This window comes from Hibiscus syriacus, unplaced genomic scaffold, assembly GCF_006381635.1.
Source record: "Hibiscus syriacus cultivar Baekdansim isolate YM2019G1 unplaced genomic scaffold, ASM638163v2 tig00003454_pilon, whole genome shotgun sequence".
Classification (NCBI taxonomy): domain Eukaryota; kingdom Viridiplantae; phylum Streptophyta; class Magnoliopsida; order Malvales; family Malvaceae; genus Hibiscus; species Hibiscus syriacus.
This window is the reverse complement of record NW_024061972.1, coordinates 4,118,134-4,125,582: the sequence shown is the minus strand read 5'-3', so window position 1 is coordinate 4,125,582 and position 7,449 is coordinate 4,118,134.

Sequence of the window (7,449 nt, the reverse complement as noted above, 5' to 3'; positions counted from 1 at the left end):
CCTTCAAGGGTTATCGATACAACCTATGTAAAATTCAAATATTTCGACCATTATAAGACTAAGGGTATCGATACCTCTTAGGGGTATCAGTACCCATTGGGCATTCTCTTTTTCTCAGAGCCAAAATTATCATAAGGGGTATCGGTACCTTTGGGGTAGGTATCAGTACCTCTTTGCATAGGGGTATTAGTACCCTATGGGGTATCTGTACCCTTTTTGTATTCGATGTTTGAGGGGTATTGGTACCTCTTATGAGGGTATCGGTACCTCCCTATTTAAAATTCATTTTTGGCTCGATTTTGGTTCGAAATACTTTGTAAAAATTGTTTCAAGAATGTTTTAAGATCCAAACAAAATTTTTCACTTTAAGTAAGGAGTAAAACTAACATTTGAAAATTTGGAGTAATATATGTGATATTCTATTAATTGATCGAATATTATTTTTGAAATTGAATATAAAATCTTAAAATTCATTAACATTTTATTTGTTATATCGAAACATCAAAATATTTTTAACTTTTTCTTTCATATTATGTCATAACTTTCCCATTTATTTGTATAGCCCAATGAAGAATACAAGGTACATGAGTAGAACACAAGGTGCGCACTTGGCACATCACGGTGCCAATCATAAATGTAACATATAATGCACTTCAAATGCAATCATATCGTGAGCACCAATTGTGCAGATCTGTACCATAACTTAACAGATAACTGAAAGCTACTCAACTTAATGGCATGTCAAATGTACCTACGACTCTCAATGCAACATACAATGAGCTTATTTATCATAATAGAATCATTAACTAATCCAAATTTAAATATCATAAACCTGAAAAATTCATCATCATAAAAATCTTACTTGGGCAGTTCATACCCTAAATCACTCATAAAACTTGATATAAACATTATGAAAATAATTCACTGTTAAAATGGAAAACATATTTTAAATAATACGAGGTTGACTTATCACAAGTTGTTCTCAATCAGAATAACTAAATAAATCAATTGAGTTGACTTTGACACTTTATTTATTACTCAAAATATAAGTCTCACTAAGCTTTAAATTTAATCATTTTCTTTCAAATGTTTCAACTACGTAATTCGTCAAAATTTTATATTTGATAGTTTGCACTACCTTCAAAGAAATATTATTCTCTATTATCTACATACTTAGAAATTATTCTGTTAATACCATTGAAAACTAGACATGAATACGAATCTAACCATATAAGGCACTTCTAGTTCAACTTGTACAATTAATAGCAAATTTTCAAAGTTGACTGATAGAAGTTGTGTTGGGCATAATATGATGCCCTATTTTCTGGCCTATCATCGATTAAAAATTCATACTTTTTTATACACCTTAAAATAGGTAGCCGTTTGCTTTAGACAAAACTATACTGATATTCAAATCCAACGGCATAAAATTTACCCTCTAATCATTTCTGTATAATTTATGATGAATTTTTAAACTTACTGTTCAAATCATAATTTCTAGACAACTTTCTACACTTAGCATCCTCAACTCAATTCCATAATTCTATAAGCTTAATAAATGAACATATAGGCTAGAATCAAAATTCACATAACATTAGGAGTTACTTCTTACCGTAGTAACTCCATCACTGGTTCATCGCAAGCCAATGTTTGTGTGTTAACATAAAAACAAATTAAATGCACTCACCTTTTCCTCACTATCGAACATTCTCCACGATGATCTTCTCAATCCGACACTTTTTCCTTCTCTTTCGAATTACTTGGATCACTAGATTTATCATGGTATGACAACGTCATATAATACATAAAATATTTAAATCAACACTTAAACATTCAAAAACTTGCAATTTCATCCTAAACTTCTTAAACTTTTGAATTTCAACCTTTCACCATACCAAACTTGCAAATAAATCCTCAAACTAATATTTAATTCAAAAACCAACATGCTAATAAAGGTTTCAGCATTTCAAATATTAAAATTCAACATTGAATACTTCAACTATCACATTTATGCAATAATATCCCACAATTCTCAAAACTTATAAATTAGCCCTTCTACTTTCTCTAGGCTCTAAACGATCCAAATTAATCTCCAAAAAGTATAGAATACTTTTAATACTAATTCTAGACCATGGGAAAAATTTCAATAATTTTACCCTAATTTCCTCATATGGTCGAATACTTCAAGTAGCTTTAGGCATGACTTTCATTCAATTTCAAGCATGAATTCAACTTCCTTAGATCAAATTCATGCTATCCTATCCATAACAACATCAAATGATATCGAAATTCCAATATCTCTTAAACCCTAATTAGGACAAAGGGTTTATAAGCATGTACACATCAAATTAACCATCACACATGTCTTAGAATTGTTCTCCAACATCAATAACATAAAAATCCTTCATCAATTACTTAAAATCTATAAACCCTACATAAACCCTAATTTTCAATCTCAACAAATAAGCTTCTTAACCATGCAATACTTATACCAAATGATAGAGAATTTCATGTAGATTAATCCTCTATTTCACAACTTAGCCCAAAAATCAATCAAGCAAGCTTAAAAATTAAAAATAATTTTTTTACCTTGTACCAACGGAGGTTTCAACCGTAGCTTGAAGATGGCTGATTTTGCGCTAATTTTCTTGATTAATCTAGTAAAATAATGCTTAACACAAGGTTTAATACCTTGAAATATCGGGTTAGTGACTATATTGAAAATATTTAAAAATTTGGAGGATTAAATTGAATAAATGATAAAGTATAAGAAATGATTTAGAAAATTTTTGTTAAGACTAATTAATAAGAATGAAAGAATGAAAACGTATTTTGGTCCTTTAGAGGGAAATGAATTTAAAATTTTTTTATAAGGGTTATTTAAGGGAGAAAAAGGGAAAATTTTGAGAAAAAGCCAAGTTCTCTTCTTCTTTTCTTTCTCATCCCGTGCTCCCCTCCATATCCAAAGCTAAGGCTTCATCTGGCTAGTTTTTCCTTTTGTTTTTGGTTTGTTCTTGAAACCTTAAGTGATGTGGAAGCTTAAGGAAGGTTTAAAGTGGATTAAAACTAAGAAATTGATGATTTATTTGAGATTGAAGAAAATGAGTTTTTGAGTGATATTTTGAAATATGAGTTTGTATGGAGGATTACAAGTAAATTTGACTTGTAAAAGAAGTAAATAAGAGATTAGAAACCTTGTATGTGATTAAAAACATGTTGGAAAAAGTAGTATTATTCTTGGTTTGAAGTGTTCTTTAGAGAATTTGGATGTTATAGAAATATTAATGAAGGAAAGTTAGTTGGGTTAAGTAATGATGAGTTTAATAGTATTGTTGGAGGTAAAAGTAAGAGAATTTAATGAAATTTGGGTAAAAATTGAGCTAAAAAGTTTAAAATCTGGGTAAGGGTATCAGTACTGGAAGAACAGTATTGATACTATAGGTTTAAATTTGGGGAAATAAGATGAACATTATCGATACTGATGCAATTAGTATCGATACTGCTTTAGCTATCGATACTAAGAGGAAGGTATCGATACCATGGATTCCAGAATATATAAATGGTATCGATACTGAAGGGACTATCGATACCATAGTATAGAAGTATCGATACCATGCTATAGGTACCGATACTATTGAGCCTGATATATTGTAGATAGGATGAATTTTAATAGAAATTGAATATAATAGTACTTTTGAGTATTATTAAAGTATAAATGTTAGATAGTGTACTAACATTTGTATGGTATGTGTAATAGTGGATGTTTTTGTAGATCGTAACCAAGCTCCAGAGTCAAGCAAGAAAAATGGTAAGGATAAAGTTACCGAGTAGTCGGACATCATTACAGTATTCTAGTGAGGCATACCAGGCAAGTGCATTTATTATGTACAATAAAAGTTATAGGCACATGTTATTAAATGCATATGTTGTATTTTTATATCAGTACTACGTGTACTATCGACACTAAGTGTGCAACCATCAGAATTCATAATATGTTTATGAACGACCATATCAGCACTAAGTGTGCAACCCACAGAATTCATAATATGTTTATGAACGACCGTATCGGCACTAAGTGTGCAACCCACGGAATTCATAATAAGTTTATGAACGACTGTATCAGCACTGAGTGTACAACCCACTGAATTCATAATATGTTTATGAACGATCGTATTGGCGCTAAGTGTGCACCCCACATAACTTATAATGATTTGAAACAATAAATTGTATTTAATAGTTATGATATAATGATGTATTGATTCCACCTCATTAGTTTTATTGCCTCACTAAGTAAATACTTAACATGTGTTTATTTCACGCGTAGGTTTTAGCAAGAAGAGTAAGGAGTGCATCTAACATCGCCATTCAAGGATCAGATCATCATTAAATGTACGACAACTATGTCTACTTTTGATGTTGTTAACTGGCTTGTAATATATTTATTATAATGCTCTCAAAATATTTTGACATATGATGATGTAGCAATTAAAGATGTTCAAACCTTTAAGATATGTTTACATATTATAAGTAAATGAATGTTTTAGTTTATTAAATTAAAATGTTTTATGATTGGAAATAAAAAAATTTATTGGTTTTTTTTCAAAAGTGGAAATTTTAAAAGTGATGTGACATCTATGAATCGTGTACGGAAACGTATACGAGAACTGGGTGTTACATTTATTGGTATCATAGCTATAGGTTTAGTTGATTCTCGACCAAAATCGGGTGTATTTTACTGTAAAAAGGGTTTACATGCCACTAAGATGTCTAGGTTATTGATAGGGTATAATTAGAATATGATTGATGTCACTCCTTACTAACTTAAGTGTTATCCTTATGTATGCTCTATTAGATGTCGGATTCTACGAATTTGTGAAGAGCGATTGGTCAAGAAATTAGAGAAGGGTCGGGTAGTGAGAGCTATGAAGCTAATAGGGAGCATCCGATTCCGTCCGAAAATGCTAATGCACCGGCACATCAAGGTATGTCAATTCCAGAGTTCGGAGCTTTTATGCAGGTTCTTGATGCATTCTTGACTAGATTTCAACCTCCTCCACCTCCATCTATTCCTCCAGCACCGAGGATATTAACCCTAAAAGAATTGAGAAGTTTGGGAGCTCCTGAGTTCCAGGGAGAAAAGGGTGAAGGTCTGATGGATGCTGATTTATTGTTAAATAACGTTATACTGATGCTGGAAAGTATTCAATGCTTAGATCTTGAAAAGATAAGAGGAGTTGTATCTTTACTCATATGATCAGCTCAAGTATGGTGGACAAACACTACAATGTATGCATCACCTGAGCAAGTGACCTGACAATTCCTTCAAAATGACTTTAAGCGGGGAGTAGTTTATGCGGTTAATGCTACTGAAGTTTCTTAATTTGAAACAAGGTGATCAAGCAGTGCATGAGTATGAGGCTGAATAAAACAAGTTTAGTTGTTATGCTACTGAGGTAGTTCCCAATGATAAAGCCTGACATGATTGGTTCATTGAGGGTTTGAGTCCTAAGTTGAAAGAGATGATGTTGGCTTTAAACTTGCCTATCTTACAAGAAGTTATTAATCGAGTTAAGGGTATTGAAAGAGCTCAAGATGAGACTCTAGCAGCGGAGCAGAGTATGCAGATGGGGAAAATAGTTGGAAAGTCTTCAACTTCCCATCATGCCAAGAAAGGTAAGGGTTCGAGTTCCCAATATACTGATAGAGATAGTTCTGTTGCAACTTCTCAGAAAACTAAACAATCACAATCTTTTGTTCCTAGCTCGGGTAGAGGATGTGGAGAAAGAACTAATCCATGTCAGGCATGTGGCAAATTTCACTGGGGAGTATGTAGATTGCTCTCTGGCGCTTGTTTCCGTTGTATAAAAACTAGTTACTATGCTTGAAATTATCCACAGAGATCTAGAGATAGATAAGTGTAAAATGAGAGATCAATAGTAGCATCTAGTAGAAGAAAAGGAAGAGGAAGATCCGACGATCAATCTAAGTCAAACCAGCAATAAGAGACTCGAGGAGTGGCCCGAATTTATAATATTAAGACCAATAAAGATCGAGATGACCTGGAAATCTTAACTGGTACATTCCATCTTTTTTATGAACATGTATTTGTATTGATTGACAAGTTCTACACACTCTTATATTAGTACAAAGTTGGTTAGAGCTAGATGAATTCCTTTAGAACCAATCTGTAGTGAGATGATAGCGGTAAACCCTATGGTCTATAGTGCGAGAGTAACGCGGGTATGTAGAAAATGCCCGATAAATATTCAATAGATGTTGTTTCCGGTAAACTTGATGGAGTTACCCTTTGACGAGTTTGAAATCATTTTGGGCATGGATTAGTTATCCCCTTATCATGGATGGGTATATTGTCGCAAGAAGCTATTATTTTTGAAGGATGTGAAAGGCTCTAAAATAGTAATGATCAGAAAAAAAATGAAATTACCATCTAATGTGATATCATCCATGACTACAAAGAAAATGATGTCAAAAGTGTGTATATATTTTCTAGATAACGTGATAGACACTCGAGTATCGAAAGTGAGAGTATATGATATTCCCACGGTTAGGGAGTTTCTAGATGTTTTTCCCGATGAGTTACTAAGATTACCTCCAGACCGCGAGGTGGAATTCCAGATTGAGATTTACTCGGGTTCTGAACCTATTTTTATGGCTTCGTATCGAATGGCTCCAACAGAGTTAAGAGAACTAAAGCCCAATTGCAAGAGCTACTTGATAAGGGATTTATCAGACCCAGTTTTTCTCCTTGGGGAGCACTTGTACTCTTTGTAAAAAAGAATGACGAGTCTATGTGATTATGCATCGACTACCGTTAGTTAAATAAAGTAACGATAAAGAATAAGTATCCTCTTTCGAGGATTGATGATCTATTAGATCAATTGAAAGGGGCAGTAGTTTTCTCTAAGATAGACTTGAGGTCAGAATACCACCAATTAAAGATCAAAGAGGATGATATTTCAAAAACCGCTTTTCGAACTCGGTATGGACACTACGAATTTATGGTGATGTCATTTAGATTGACTAATGCTCCTGCAACATTTATGGACATGATGAATCAAGTATTCCAACCTTACTTGGATCAATTCGTGGTGGTATTTATAGATGATATTTTGGTGTATTAAAAGTCAAGAGAAGAACAAGATGCTCATCTTCTGGTGGTTCTTCAGATACTTCAAGAAAATAAGTTGTATGCCAAATTATCCAAGTTTGAATTTTGGTTAGCTGAGATTGCTTTCCTTGGTCATGTAGTCTCCACAGAAGGTATAATAGTAGATCCTAAAAAGATTCAAGCTATAGTGGATGGGAAACCCCCAAAGAATGTGCCTGAAATTAGGAGTTTCTTGGGGCTTGTAATTTATTATAGACGGTTCGTGAAGAACTTCTCAATGTTAGCTTTGTCGCTAACTATGTTATTGAAGAAAGATATGC